Source organism: Stigmatopora nigra, chromosome 14 (assembly GCF_051989575.1).
Source record: "Stigmatopora nigra isolate UIUO_SnigA chromosome 14, RoL_Snig_1.1, whole genome shotgun sequence".
Classification (NCBI taxonomy): domain Eukaryota; kingdom Metazoa; phylum Chordata; class Actinopteri; order Syngnathiformes; family Syngnathidae; genus Stigmatopora; species Stigmatopora nigra.
The window spans coordinates 6,673,463-6,689,569 of NC_135521.1; the positions used below are offsets into that span (position 1 = coordinate 6,673,463).

The 16,107-nt window shown below is 36.6% G+C and overlaps 1 long non-coding RNA gene across 3 annotated transcripts in view; it reads right to left on the bottom strand.

Annotated features, from left to right (window-relative positions):
- Positions 1-3,139: 3,139 nt before the first annotated feature.
- The window catches only part of LOC144207000 (uncharacterized), an 85,925-nt gene continuing 72,957 nt past the window's right edge, over positions 3,140-16,107 (bottom strand). For all 3 annotated transcript variants that reach the window (XR_013328539.1, XR_013328540.1, XR_013328538.1), the window contains one exon: positions 3,140-3,225. This is a non-coding gene — a long non-coding RNA (uncharacterized LOC144207000). The remainder of the gene's footprint in view (positions 3,226-16,107) is intronic.

The following is a 16,107-nucleotide window of genomic DNA, read 5'->3' on the forward strand; positions in this document are numbered from 1 at the left end:
TTGTCAATTTTGAGTACATTGTTGCTCATAGTGAAGGTGAAATCAAATATTCATCAAGTAAACCATAAAAAAAAACTCCAACTGAACTGACCTTAAGGACTAATAAGATGTGGCTAAGCTATGGAAAAAATGTCCAATTCAAATATATTTGACGCCAAACAATATGTTAAATTACTGTTCATCCAAATGAATAAGAACAAGTGACATAATTTTCAATTGCAATCCTGGCACGACTTCCCCTGTTCCTACATTTCGAAATCTGACCTGTACCATAGCTTGCCCCTAGCCATGCATTAACATGTCTGTTTTTACAACTATTCATATTATCAGTGGTGTAGGTGGATAGTATATTCTTAATGTGAAATCAAACTGCAAAAACCCAGAAGAACATTCCAGACAGCTCTATTTAGTGATTAATAGGTTTTGTGACAGCCATAGCCAGTTGTCTCATCTCAGTATGAGTGACCCTTAAGGCTCCATTTTCTGGCGTTTTCATTGTCGCAGGTTAATTGGAGGCTATATATTGCCCATCGGTATGAATGTAAAGGTTGACCCTGCCTCTTGTCCGAATTCAGCTGGCATAGAAAAATGCTTTTATGACCTTTACAGATAGAATTATTAATAGTGTGTAAGTAGACATGCAGAATATAGATTGAGATTGCTGTTGGCAATTCTTTCCAATTCCAGAAAATATGCATATTCAAAGTTTCAATAGCGAGACACTCCATTTGGAGTCAAATAAAGTATTGCAATACTATTGCAGCATGGTGGCAAGATTGAAAAATTATTCATTTTCAAATTCTAATATCATCTGTCAGCAGATGGAACAATACATGGTTGTGCATGAGGGATGATGACTACAGTTGTGTGTAACCTCTTTGGTAAATGAATCATTCTGACAATTATGTCATCATATGGAGACAGGAATGATGCATAGTTCAGTTTTTTTTGGATCTAGGATACAAGTCAGGTGAAAAAGTGATCAGCTATGGAAAGAATTCGTAAATGGGAAGACAACTGCTTGACATTCAACATTTCGCCTCGCTTGGATGTACAGCATTATGCTTGGAAGCAACATTATAATAATGGATTTCTTGCTCATTACCTTTCAATGATGGTATACGATGCATGCTTTTATATCCATTATACGACAATCAATACCTTCACTTCAACCCGAATCATTAAAAACTGAAAATTTCCAAACAATCAGGAGTGCTAAATAGTCTCATTACAGATATATTTAATCCCCTTTCCCCAAAACTGTACCAAGTATGGATCTGGTATTGGTATTTATATCACAGAGAAGCAAATCTCACCCGAGTGTGATCTTGCATAATGATCAAGCTCAAAATGTGCTCACTCAAAATGCTATTGCGTCGCCATAAAAAGTAAATAGCGGCAAAAGGTATTCTCGGAGAGGCTTTTAAGGCAGTTAAAGTTTTGCAGAGAATGAGAGATTGTCACTATAAATCTCTTTGGGTGACAATAGGGCCAATGTCCTCTGCCACAACCTTACTAATTACCAGATGGTGCTCCATAATTATTGTGTGAAACCTCTCATCACTGCAACACAATCACTTAGTCTCTGTGTCTTTCACTGTCCTTGTTATGTGTGTACGTACATCTTGGCTATTTTTCTCTTGATCAACGTCTTTTTTTTATGTTGTGCCGTGACTCTTTCAACACTGGTGATCATTTCCCTGATGAACAAGTGTCTGTTTGTTCTCAGCGATCCGGGTCATGCCAAGTCGCCAAAAGCAATCGGATCTTTAGTAGGTCGTCCGCCATGGCCGTCTGACTGGTAGAATATAATAATAGAGTAGATTTGAACACTGCCATTACAATCGATACGTCAACGACAAAGTTCTCCACCCAGTCACCTGCCGTTATTTCGTATTTTGATGACCTGACATTGAAATGTGAATACCTGATGGTCATGTGACTATACCCCAACCAATCACAATGCTTTTGGTGTTAACATTCAACATGTATGCCCTCAGGAGTCCGGATTTCAGTCAAATTTTTTTGTATAGTTACATTAGCAAATATACAATGCATGAAAGATGTCGCTTTTTGGATAAACCACTCATTTCCGTAGCTTTGCTTCCTGCCCTCATGTCACCATGTTTGTTGATAGGCTCTACCTATTTCCCATCCCCAGTGTATAATTAGTCTGTCTATCGTTTTTTTTCTTCAAATTGTATCCTGAAGTATTTTGGGGGTTTTGTTTTGCTACATGTGCGTCTGACAGTTGTTTTTACGAAGGAAAATAGTTTTGCTCTATTTTTCCCAGTGATTGTAAATAATTACTTTTATCGTAATGTATTTCCATCCCAGGATCAATTAGTCCTCTTAATGAGGAATAAGGTGACCTTTTTGTGAATGTTGACCTACGAGCCCCAAAACAAGTTGATGATAATAATCTCAATTTCTTTTCCTTTCTGTCCCATCTGTTTACCTCATTAGCAGCACATAATTATGCTGCCCCAAATTAGCAGACTAGTTAGTTATTCAATAAAGGAAACCATTTATAAATGGCTTTACAGCTTAAGCAACTTCTCTAGATGTCCCCAGTGTTTTTTCTTTTTTGTCAGTGTTAAATTGTATGAGCGCATCCAACAACGTCTGGGTAATTTCAACGGCGTGCAATTACAAGTAGAATGGCTGGTTTAAAAGTAACTTTAATCTAGCGTGAAGAGGGTTTTCAAATAAGGTGTAATGGGATTCATCAGATGAGAAATTAGTGTCTCTTCTCCCTTTTTAGGAAGCCTGAGCTTAATTTATTCTTAATTAATTAGTACTTGTTTTTTCCTTTGTTTTGACCTTTCCTGTTGACTTGCTTAGAAACAGAGTGACCATTTAAGTACTTTTATAGACTGAAGTCTTAATCTGAAAGTTTGGGTGCTTTCCCATTGTGGGTATTCATATTGCTTGACTTATTAGGAGAACACAGTGGACCAGAGAGTTAAAAAAAAAACCCCAAAAAACCCTCAATTGTTGATTATTTGACATCCTACTCTAACACCAATCCTAGTACCAACAATTGAGTTTATCTGAATGTCCCTTGTTGGTCATCATTGAACCTAATCAGAGGTGTTTTGGTCATGCAGTGAAGAAAACTGGTGTGAGACTGAGCCTACCTGTTTTCACGGAGAGGACAAAGGAGCCAATCAGGCGGACGAGGGTGGGAAAGGCAGGAGCGAGGGATTTCCAGGAACCCCTCATCTAAAAAAGAAATCAATAACAATGCATAAAAACAGGTCCTCTGAGTCATTTGGCCATCTTACATTTCAGGAATATTCATGGATTTGAACCCTAACCCACTCTGAACAGGTTAGTAATTGTGAACCTGAGTGAAAATTGAAAATCAACGAAACAAAGTCATTTTACAGATATGCTAGAGATCATTTGTGATTTTTAGAAAAGAAAAAATATAATACAAACAAGATTGATTTATTGGAACAGGGCAAACTGATAGACAAGAAAGAAGGTTAGACATTTTAAGGGCTGTAAATAATGACCCTAAAAACAAGTTAATCACACGGGAAAAAGACCTCTGAAGAGAAGGCGTGAAGGTCATGAACATGAATTAAAGTACATCTGTTACTTGACTTCCTCTATAAATTCACTCCAGTCCAGCAAAGGCAGGCTGGAATTTGACCAAAAAAAGTCGATGTGTCTTAAAAATCATTAGTCCATCCGTTTTAGGGAAATTATCAGTCTATAAAGCTCTCTCCCAGAATTTCTTTTATGGACTGGTGACATATATTAACCTTTACTACGGCGCTAAAGCCCTTTTCCATGTCTCGGTTGAGTAACGGAAACTAAAATGAATCCCTTGAAAATAAAGTCTCCAACCGCTCAATTATTAGTATTGGTGTCAAATTCCAATGACTTCAATCTACAGCAAAAATAAAAAGGAAAGAAGGTATGTGACAAAAATGACATTGGAAAAAAAACAAAGCAGCAACACTGACATGGATTCATTCCGACAATCCCATGATTAAATGATCAGTGGGTCAGGGTACTTTTAAAATCTGTCTTTCCTCTCTGATATTCCACATGACATTGCACATGATCCCAGTGCAACAGAGAATCCACGTTAGCAGGTTGACGCATAATCAATACGACAAGCACTCTTCAAATAGGGCTTTAACTTTTAGAGCTTACTAACAAATGTGCTGCTTGACTGAGTTATACTAAAACACATTGCCTTTGAGATGCTAGCCTCATGTTTGTTTGAAAGTGATTGGAAACAAAACAAGAGTTTGTCTTCGTAAACCTGCAGGAAAACAACAACACTTTTTCATCCATTTAAATAGTCATTATGCTTTGACAGTGATAAGTCATAAACATCATCAGTCAACATCATCTGCTTCTATATATATGTATGTGTATGTATATATATATATATATATATATATATATATATATATATATATATATATATATATATATATATATATATATATATATATATATATATATATATATATATATATATATATATATATATATATATATATATATATATATATATATATATATATATATATATATATATATATATATATATATATATATATATATATATCTCAGCAACATAGTTACCTATTTATATATTTATTCATGTATTTATTTATTAACTTACTATTAAGTACCTATTTGTGTATAATGCCTTTCCTATTCCTGCATCCTCACCCTCTTCCTATTGCAACAAAGAAATTTCCCGATTACGGGATGAATAAAGTTATCCAATCCAATCATCGGTGAATTTTAAAGCCATCACAGACAGATAAGGAGGGAGAAAAAAAGTGTAAGACCGTATGCTTTTCTTAAGCCACCACAAAGTTTACCTTAGATTTCCCCACTAGCTAACCATCCGTTTGTTGCATGTGTATAAATCAATTAGAAATGTACATGTCATGGCAGCCCCCCTGTGTGAAACATAACTACAGTGTTACTCATGACAAAAATGAGTTTGACATCCCTCACAAACATTATATAGTCATCTTTGTGAGTGACTCTGAAGGTAGTGTCACTCCAAATAACAATCATTTCAGGCCAGCGCAGTGCTTCCAGAAGTATTTTGATAATGAAAGCCCGCCTTTCAAAGCTTCCATCAACAACAAGCTTGTGATATTTTTAGTGGAGCCAGGAGCTCAGTCCCACAATGACTTCACCAAATCCCCTCCTAAACTTAAGTAAATCACAGCAAACATGTCAGTGGCAGTCAAAGCGTGATTACCAAGGATCATTTTAAAACGACAAGATAATGACATGTGCCGTTGGATTAGACTTTGACAGCGATGGCTTTCTCTAACGGAGGGGATTTGAACATAAGTTATCATTTTGCAAGTTAACATTAAATCAAAATTCTGGTAAATTTGTCATTTTTTATATTAATTGTAACATTTCAGTATTCATTCTGGATGATTCAAAAAGCTCTTTCGACAACGATACCGTAAATAATTCCTAAACCTACATTTAATATTAAAGATATTAAAGTAATTATATTATTAATCTGTTACATTAACAGGTGAAGTATTTTATATGAATAAACCTTGTTTTTGGTTGTTGTCAAATGAAAAAACTGCTCTGCAAAAATACAACTTATAGACCAGTGCATCTTAGTATATATCCACCCTCCTCCTTTTTGGCCAAAAGAAAAAAAAAATAAAAGTAACTCCATCCAATAGGCAACAGAATTGTCCAGACAGCTATTCATGTAATTTTCTGAAAATATATTACGGAGAAAGCACACATTTAAATCCAGTTCCAGAGTCCCATATACATTTTGACCCCTGTACTACTTTTTAAAATGTATTTTTTGTTCTTCTTTTTTACATTAGTTAAAACTGAGGTGACCATGTTTATTGTACTTACAAGAAAGCCATTTGGAATTCTAGACCGGGTTACCAGAGGTGTCAGCTCCTTAAGTAGTAGTACAAGTACACTCACTTAGAAGTAATACACTCACTTAATGAGACAGAATGACATGTGGACATAAGGACTTTTTAATAATGAACACTAAAGTGAAATGTCTTATTCTAGCCACCTGCCTGCATATCCCAAGTTGAGAAGACAAATAAAATTGGGAAAGCGATGAGAAGCCAGACAGGAGATAAGTTACTTTTTAATATGACATCCTCTGAAAAAATATCATCTGATACTGTCAGTGTATCCATAAATCTGATGTGGAAATATAACAACTGTATGTACATCATCTTATTTTATCGGATTAGTTCTATCAGAATTTGAATAACGGAAAGAAATGAAGAGCAAGAAAAAATTGTTTTTAGACGATCACAAAGAAGCAATGGCGTCAAAACAGTATGCCCTTGAGCAAAAATGTTTTTGACAGAAGTTGACATTGTCAAATCAAGGCCAGAAAGATGAATAAATGGCCTTTTAAATGACTGGAAGAAAATCATCACTGTGCAATGTGCCATTTTGGCAAAATGAGGTCAGTGGCAATTTAAAAACATCCCAATTTGGGGTTTACAGCAGTCACAACACATTTGAGTGCGGACATTAAAATACATCATACCAAAAGATAGAAAACAGCATTTAAAATCGAAACTTTTTGATCTATTCATACAACTATTTACCAATAGCACATATAGTCACAACCACCGAGGAGGAATCGAACCCACGGCAGCCCGTGCCAAAGTGCCAGTAAAGTTGCTGCCATACAGATAATGCATATCTTTCTCTGTATTTCTTTCTTTCTATATCAGTATTTGAGCTATAAGAATAACAATTCCAAAAATGGAAACAAATCCATCTTTCAATATCTGATTTACTACTCTTATCCCGGGATGCCTGCGCTTAAAACGAGCGATATAGGAATTCCAACCGCTTCCACACTTGACATTTTAATGCATTTCAAATGGGTACATCTCTGTTCTATGATCAGGGAACCTCAGCTGTACGCAGGAAACCAAAGAAATGCGTGTGTCCTACTTGAAGAATGTGGTCGCTCAAAAATGAAGAATGACCATGTACAACCATCTTATTCATGGGCCAAAGGCAGTCCCTACAATATGCAGCCAATGTTGTGCAAAATTGCTTACAAGCAATCCCCAATAAAATACAATTAAAAATGGTGCTTTCTATCGCGTCTTTGACTTTGTCAACACTCATATTCATGAAAGGAATTTGCATCCCTTAGGTAGAAATATTTCTGGTATTAGTGCCAATGAAAGCAAAAACATGGTGCAACCTTTTTTTTCAGGACCCAGGAGCTGTCCAAGGTGCTGAACAAATGGTAGCATTTGTTCACCTCGAACCCATTAACTGTGCCACGTTGTTTGTTTTGTCGGTTGCTTAAGGTATTTTATGGAACTTAGCATTAGTTCTATCTTTGTGGTTGGTGAGATTCTGTTGGTTTAGTCACGCATAGCATGCTTTTGTGTGTTTGCAAGCGCTGCATTTACGATGCTGTGTAAGAGCACGTTGCCTTGAATGATGAACCATTCGAGGGCACGTGGTGGTGCCTCCTCTCACTTCAGAATGATGGCCTGTGTTTCCTGGAAATAGCCAGCACTTGGAAGAGGGCTTACTCCAATGAGCAAATATACTTAGCATTATGTATGGCTGCGGTTTACAAATCAAATCAACCAATCCAAGTGAATCTTGTTTTAGACGGTAACCATATACAACTTAGACAGCCAGAACAAACAATGTAAAGTATTGCTGCTTCAAAATATACTCAAAAAAATTACGACAATAAATTAGATATCATAATAACAGTCTTAGCCATTATTCGAAAGACAAAGTGCGCCGGAGATAAAAACTATCAGTTCCATTTTTTTCTTTGTAACAGCCATCTTACTGGCCGTAATTATTTCAGTATTTTAGTTATTAAATCGTCAAAAATTAATAGATATGTGTTTATATATATATATATATATATATATATATATATATATATATATATATATATATATATATATATATATATATATATATATATATATATACACACATACATACATACATACATACATATATATATACATACATACATACATATATATATACATACACATACATATGCATAAATATATATAAAATTATATGTGTTGTTTTGTATAATATTATGTGTGTGCGTGTTATTTCTATGTGCACAGCGGGAACCAAAACAACTAACTGTTGGATAGCAAGACAGAGTAGGACACTGTTGCCATGACTACATAGTTAATCAATCAAAAATGTCTTCTCGTTCCTTCAACAGAAGCAGATGCTTTTTCACCGCATTCCAGCATTTGTCCTCTGTGACACATCTCCTCCCTCTGTTTGTCTTTTGTTGTTGTGTTTTCCTGCTTATTTTGTGGAGCTTTTTTTTCATGCCCCCAGGTTTCTTCATTTTCTTGCTAAGGAGTGAGAAATATGTTCGCCACAAACCCATTCGTTCCGTTTCTACACTATTGCGTTGCTATTTTTAAAAATTTTAACTCATTTTTTGCCATTGTTGGGAGGATTTTAATTGATCTTACAAGTCCCAAGAAAACTCTGGGTCATGAATATTCTACCAAAAGAAAGAGTAGTTATTCTTTCATCATTTCTGGGCTTTTATTGTATTTTGTTTTTTTAGTTATATCAGTGGAATTTGCATCAATTTTATTAAGATCTCATTCTCAGAGTAAAAATAAGCTTGTATAGAGCCAGTTATGGCTTTATGTCAGCTTTTGTGTCAGCTAGTGTTTAATTTGCGGCTAGTTTTTAAGCACATATGCCCCGGGTGAAAAGATTGGAGCCACTTTCTCTTCTGAATGAATGGTGAAAAGATTTGACTGAGAAATTACAGTAAAAGTGACTCTGTACTTTTGTATTGTATGATTCCCGTTACCCAGCTGAGGTCTGAGCTAACGTAATGAAACATTCATTTTTTTGCAGCGCTATAGTCCAGAGAGAGGAGAGTGTGTTTGCCGAGAACAAATGAGCTGTGTTTGGCCTTCAATGAAAGCTTCTCATGAGTCAAAATATACAAAGCTATTTTTGATTTCATTGTTATATCATACACATTGAAAAATTTACATTAATTTCAATATTCTCAGGTTGGAATGCCTAGTTTCGATGAATACATATTTAAATATTTGGTACGTCAAGCTTTCAAAAAGGTACACATAGGAAACAGTGCCTCCGGAAAAAGATATTGACTTTCAGGAAGTGTTGAAAGACCACCGCTAGCAGTAGAAACATTATCATCTGAGATTTGAATATTTTAACAGTTGACGAACTTTGACATGCTCATATGAGGTCTGAAAGATGCTGTATTTTCCGCACTATAAGGCACCCTTCCAATATTAGGCACACGAGACGTAGTAGTAGTAGTTGAGGGTTTGCATTATCCCTTCACTCGATGGCGCTGAGCTAAAGGGAATGTTATGCTATGATAAACCAATATTGATCCGGATATAAACTACATCGGATTACAAGTCTTTTGGGTGCGCCTTATAGTGCGGAAATACGGTCATTCAGCAACAACCACAACTGCCATTGAAAATACCAAGAAGTGGTAATTAATTATTTTAAAAGTGACTCATAATGTTAAAAATATTTGTCCATTATAAAACTGTTTGAATCAATGACTGTGCCTTATGATAATAAAAAACATATTAAACTTAACACCAATGTAGTACACTACATTCTTATACAATAAGAACAAAATAATTGTTGTACAACTAAAAAGCCACACAATATAGTACATATGTACACATTGAGTGAGTGATAATTTAGTATATAAATAGCATGTAGCAACAGCTGAATTTTTATTTTATTTTATGCAAAGCGTTCTTTCTCTTATGGCTGATATCCATCTTCTCCTTCACCGCATCCTGATTCCCCCCTGAATGCTGATTTTCTTGACTATGTCCTCTTACTTATTCATAATTTGCAATGGGGCATGCTCTAGCCATATTTTTTTTATTATTAGAGTAGTCTCTGGATTTGTATGCCTGCAAGTTATGGTTTGTCCCCGTTTGAGGAAAAAACCCTCTGAAACATTTATTTAACATGGAACTTTAATGAGAGGGTGGGGGCAGTCATGGTGTCCACTGAGGGATCATGTGAGTGTGTAAGAGTGGTGTGGAGAGCGCTTCTCGCTGCAGAGATGAACGGTCATGTAAAATTCATGGCCGGGGTAAAATGTTACACTGCTATCGAGGGACAGGAAGGTGAGGAAGGAAGAGAGGGCCCGGCGACTAATGTGGATTGAAGAGGTTGCCGGAGAGGAGCGGGTGAGGGAAAATGGCGTGTCGACTGCATGCTAATTGCAAGACGCAAAAGACCCATTTACTGTTTGTCCAGGTGTTTTGCCTCAAAATGGGTCTTCCAGACAATTCCAATGAAATAGAATGATTGGATTCACAGGGAGAAAAATGTATACAAACAAAACCAATGTAGCTTTTCATTCATCCATTTCTAACACTGGTCCTCCAGTCAGTCATAGAGACAGACGACCATTCGCAAATACAATCACAGCACCACCAAGTGGGAGTCGACCCATGCAGCTGACGCAAGAGTCAAGCGAATTAACCACTACACTATGAGGTCAAGAGAAAAGCAACAAAACTTTGCAAGCACGGCATTTAGAAGTAAAACATGTGACGGCCCATCTTTATCTATCTGATACGTTCGTGTGTAATCTTTAAAAAAAAAAACTACGTCAGGAACCATGATGAGCTTTCTAATAAAAAAGGAAGTCACCAAGTAGAAGCAATTCCTGACCATACACAGCTTTCACACTTAGCTTTCTGAAGACTTTAAATGGCTTACCCGAAAAAGCTACGGTCACCGTTCTCATCACTAACGTGATTGTCGGCCTGGCACCGAAACTATCTGATCCAGGTGAGGACGTACTCGGCCTCGCCTCCCGTAATTTTCCACACACGGCATATTGATCAGCCTTCATATAAAAGCCATGCAGTTTGAATTGTTTCATTAAATGGTAAGCTTCACCTCCTCTGCCTGCAGTTTGTTTTTTACTCTTTGCATGCAGCTCAATCGATCTCTCCTCGGATGGGAAATTCAGCCAAACTCTGCTATGCTTTGCCTTGGGCATAATGATCTTTTCACCTCGAGAGAGGTTGCCGGAGCAGCTGACAAAGCGCCATTTTTATTCCAGATAATCAAGCACAGACAGCTTAACCAATGAGCTGTCAACTGAAACAAGCACACCTGCCTGCCATCAGGTGATTACAATTGTAAGGCACCGGATTGGTAAAAAAAACGTGACCCGTCGATTGATTGGAATGACAAGTGACGTCCAATTGTTTGGTTGGGCGCCCACTAACTAATTTCGCCTCAATGACCAGGGAAAATGATGACGACTTTTCACCAGCGAGAAATCTAAAGATATCTACTTTGCACGTAAAGGACATATACAGGGTTATAGTCTAAGCATTTCCCAGTGGATTTTGAGGACAATCCAAGTTGGAACTCATAGAAAACAGGACCAAGTAAACACGTTTTTATCTTTCTAATGTTAAATAAGGATTTTAAGAGGCGCTGCATAGTCTTTGCTTTGTCTCGTTTGGTTTGTGTTGAGCTAAATGGGGGCAAACAAGTCATCTGACTATAAATCTACAGCTTCATCTATTTGCCAAGCGCACACTCTGAAAACAAGGTTAATGTGTTGCTGCTATGCAAGTTTCCTGACATAATGAGCCTCGGGGTTTGGATGATGCATAACTGCTTAATGCTATATCCTAATCTAACCTCAGTTACAATTTGGCCACAGCATCTCAACTAAGGGCGGCCCGTTTAGAAGGAATTTGCTTTGTGCAACAACAAAAACAAGTCACAGCAACCTTTGGAATAAGTACGACTACAACAACAACAAAATCCTTTAAAATACAAGATAGTGACAGAAATTTGCCATATTGCCAAGTTCTAAAAAGTTTCTCATTTTAGCACACTGAGTTGTGTTTCGGTTTCAATGCAAAAATAAAAGAGTTGTAATCAATAAGTAGTACAATTCCCACACATTCAAAAGTAAATAGGGTTTGAGCTTTGCAATCAACACAAAAGTTGCAGACCTTTGAGTGGTGCCAATTCAAATGAAACACATTTAAATTGGCTTGATGTTTTTCAAAGTCAAAATAAAACATTTGTATTGGTTTCATGATTGCCCAAATGCAAATCAAAAACACTTGTATTGAGTTCATAGATGTCAGAGTGAAATTATTTTTTCCAATTACTCCCAAAAACATGAAAAAAACATGTCCATGCTATCAGTGGTCAAAACTAAAGCAGGCAAAAACACAAAGCAAAATAATCACACAATTTTCCCAAAATGCAATTAAATTGAAACCTGAGGTGGGTCAGGCCATTAAATACACAACCGCACAACTTTGTGGAAGACATTGGCTTTTGGACATGTCTAAATCTATGCATAGTATAAAAAGAGAACATTTCTGTATTGCTCATTATTCAGCATTATATGTATTTTTCCCCATTGGGTTCTTACAGCTACAGTTAAGGACAAATATAGCATTGCTAAGGCTGAGATGGAAAAGTGGCTGCTGTAAATCTAACATCTGGTATGAGGACACTGATGAATATGAATGCATACCCATTTTCGGGTTGAAGAAACTAGGCTAGGTTGGTTAAGTTCTGGGGTGCAGGATTTCCCCAAACCCATGAACCTGAAAGTATAGTTTTCGTGATTCGTTATTGAGCAATGGTGGACCTGTGGGGACGTAAAAAAAAAATACTATAAATGAAAGAATACTTTACACATTGTTCTCACTGGCGTCATTGCATAAGCTTACTTTGTCACTACATCACTACACTGGTTATACCTTTTTACCTAAAGTGTGAATATTCTTCTCAGCTACCGCCCGCATTATTTTAGAATTCACATTTCTAAGGAGTAAACACTGGCAATTGATCAAGACAAATGAACTCAGCTACTGCTCACTTCGATCTCGTCGCATCTGTTGAGTGAGAAGGATCATTTCTTGTCTTCTCAAATACAGGTCCACGACTGCCACTAGTGAATAACACTTCCTGGCATAATGTGAGTGCACTATCATCTACTTTGCTACAAAATGCCAAATACCTATTCAAATATTAGCCTTCAAAACCAAAATAGCTTATCACAATTCCCACTCGACTTCTATTTAAAGGTAAGTGTTTGAAATATGTCAGGTAGTATTTCTGCCGGTGCTTTAATTGGCGATATCCTGCAAATCTAGACGCCAGCCAGCCAGATCTTTAGCCAGCCGTTTTGGAAGTGTTGTGATCATGCATTCATGTGAGGCTTGCTACATCTGACTTATAGCGGGATTACTATTTCATTATTATTATATTAATTGGCCATTTTTTCAAAACAGTATATACTCTTACGCCTGTCATTTAACATTTAATCGTAATCCTTGCTTTTACTTTTAGTTGCCTTACTAGAGTATTTTGAAAATGATTATGAATGTTGAACTAAAAATATTTTGAAAACATATTGCAAATGTTAATACTGAGTTGTTTGATAATTGTACAATTGCTGAAAGAAATGTGTGTCAGTGAATGCCATTTAACAAACAGTACATAAAAAATGACAATAATTACTAACACCTCAATAGTCATATGTTAATTGGCACAAAAAATTTGAACTCCATGTAATTTATGGAAAATTATTAAAAATGATGAGATCAGGTGTCTGCTTGATACAGTATATGGAATTTTACAAAGTGATTACTCATGTCATACTGGTTGCAGTTGTGAAATCTATCTTATAATCTTTACTACACACACACACACACACATTCTTTCACACATCCATTGTACAATATCTAGAAGATAAATGAATAATTTATGAGCACAGTAAAACATGCACTGTTTCTATCGTATAGGGAGGCACGAACGTGCACGCACTATTGAGTAGACCGGATGGAATTAATTGTGTTTGATAGATTAAACGGATGTGGATTAATTAGTAGCAGAGCAAGGTTTTAATTTATCCAAAGAATATGAAGTTCTGGATTTTTTTTTTTGGGGGGTTGAGTAAAAGTCCAGAATAATTTTAGATCCCATTGATTAGAAAGGGGATGATAACTGAACAGTCATAGTATACTTCCTCATCTGAAAACATTATGGGACTTGGACCCAAAACCAAAAAGGTCACAGAGATATAAAACTTTTATGCATAAGTTCAGTCATCATGAAATGCAATTTGTGATGCCCACTAATCCATTCCAATACAAAAATAGGAAGCAATCATTTTAGAATGCGTGAGAAACACTCACAAACCAAACCGCATGGTATTGTAATTAATTTGATTTTGTGCTATTATCATGCTCTTTTTGATTTTTTTAATTCTCGTGGCATGTAACTGATTTTTTTCAATCATCTTCTATTTGGAGCTGATTATTGCTGTTTCCTAAAAAAATTGACATTTTTTTGGGTGAATTATTGCGTGTGCGTAAATAGACTAAATTGCTGTACATTTTGGAATGCTAATGGCCTTGAATATAAATATGGAATCATGCATAACTCCTCACATTATTCTAAAAAACACCATCATGCGGACATTCCTCAGAACTCATTTTATGGGAACCAGCACACATATTTTGAGTTTATAAACGCATGCCGCCCACTCGATTTGGTGACTTGACTGGTTAACGAGAAATAAATGCCATCAAATGTCAAGGATAATCCAAGAATGACACATGGTTTCAGCTTGGATTCCCCTTCATAAATGGTTGACCGGGCTGTGTGAAGGAAGAACCAGAGCCCTGGGGATGGAATGTGTTGGAATGTTTTACTTCAGTCATTCTTCACTAGATATAGGGAATATAAACTATAGATTTCTATAACTATTATTTTGTTTTTCTAACTAAAAGAAAGAAAACACCAACCTATACAATACCAATTTTTCTAAAACAGGAACAAATGTAGTGTATGGCTATGCCCAAATTAAGAAGAACCTACTTGTAAATAAATGAGATAATACAGAATGGAAGGATGGAATACAAGGGCTCGCTATGTAATTTTGGCACCCGGGTACGTTTGGTCTATATTTGGCAGAGCACTGTGAACTATCTTCATGTCAATCATTCTATCTTTGTTGCCGTGTAAGTGGATGTGGGCGGCAAGGCTGGTGCCGTTAGCGTGGGCACGCACAACGAATTAGGCAGTCGTCAGTCATTTCAAAGTCAAATGCCACTCTTCTGGGAATATTTTTCTTTCCTACCAAACTGCAAAGGTGACACCATCAACCTGGACAAAGGTGTTTGCTTAAACAAGACACCCGACAGAGAAGCAACCATTTACACGATCGAAAAGCCATACTGCAAACATTGAATGCTGACACCGTTGTCCAAGAATCTCAGCCTTCTCTACTCAAGTAGTTTCAATAGAGAAATTCAACCTGCCACAAAAGTCCAAATGGACTCCTTGATACAGCTGCTGCCAACAACAAGTTTGCGGATACCCACCACGACAAGCACCATTCAACTTAGATTTAGTCGGCTGCCTTAGCAACAGAGGTGTTGAACTTGGTCTACTGGGACTAAATGTCCCTCTTTCTGACATGGGCAAAATTCTGCTGAAGGTGAGAGTTAAAGCTCTTTATGACAGAATTATTATGCCAGACAACCCCATAAAATGTTTGCTTTTTCCAGCTCACACCGGAATCTTCGACCACCATCGGGGCGGCAATTAGTGGAGAGCAATTTTTCCTTTTTTCCCCCTACTAATAGTCTTGTTAATCTTTTAAATGAATAACATTGATCAAAAGCCTCATTGTTTAGTCCATCAGATTCATTTCCGAGCCCGATTTGGACTGACTCTCATTTAAAAACAGTTGTAGCTGCCTGAATATCTTTCTGGCGAAAGACGGTGATGGTAAAAATGTTGGAATTATGTTTGTAGTCTATAAAATGGTAGATAAAGACATGCCCCACTTACTCTAGACTACTATTCAGGCTGCACTGATCATACCAGTCAGCAGTTGCAGTAGCAAAAGGTCCTCCAGTGCCTTAAGACATCCTCGTACTTGGCTCAGAAAGACCAAGGAGGGGGGTTTTGAGAGAACTCCATCACCTAGCAGTGCTGTTTTTTTGGGGAACATTTATTTAATAAGTGCTTATTGCAGGTTTTATA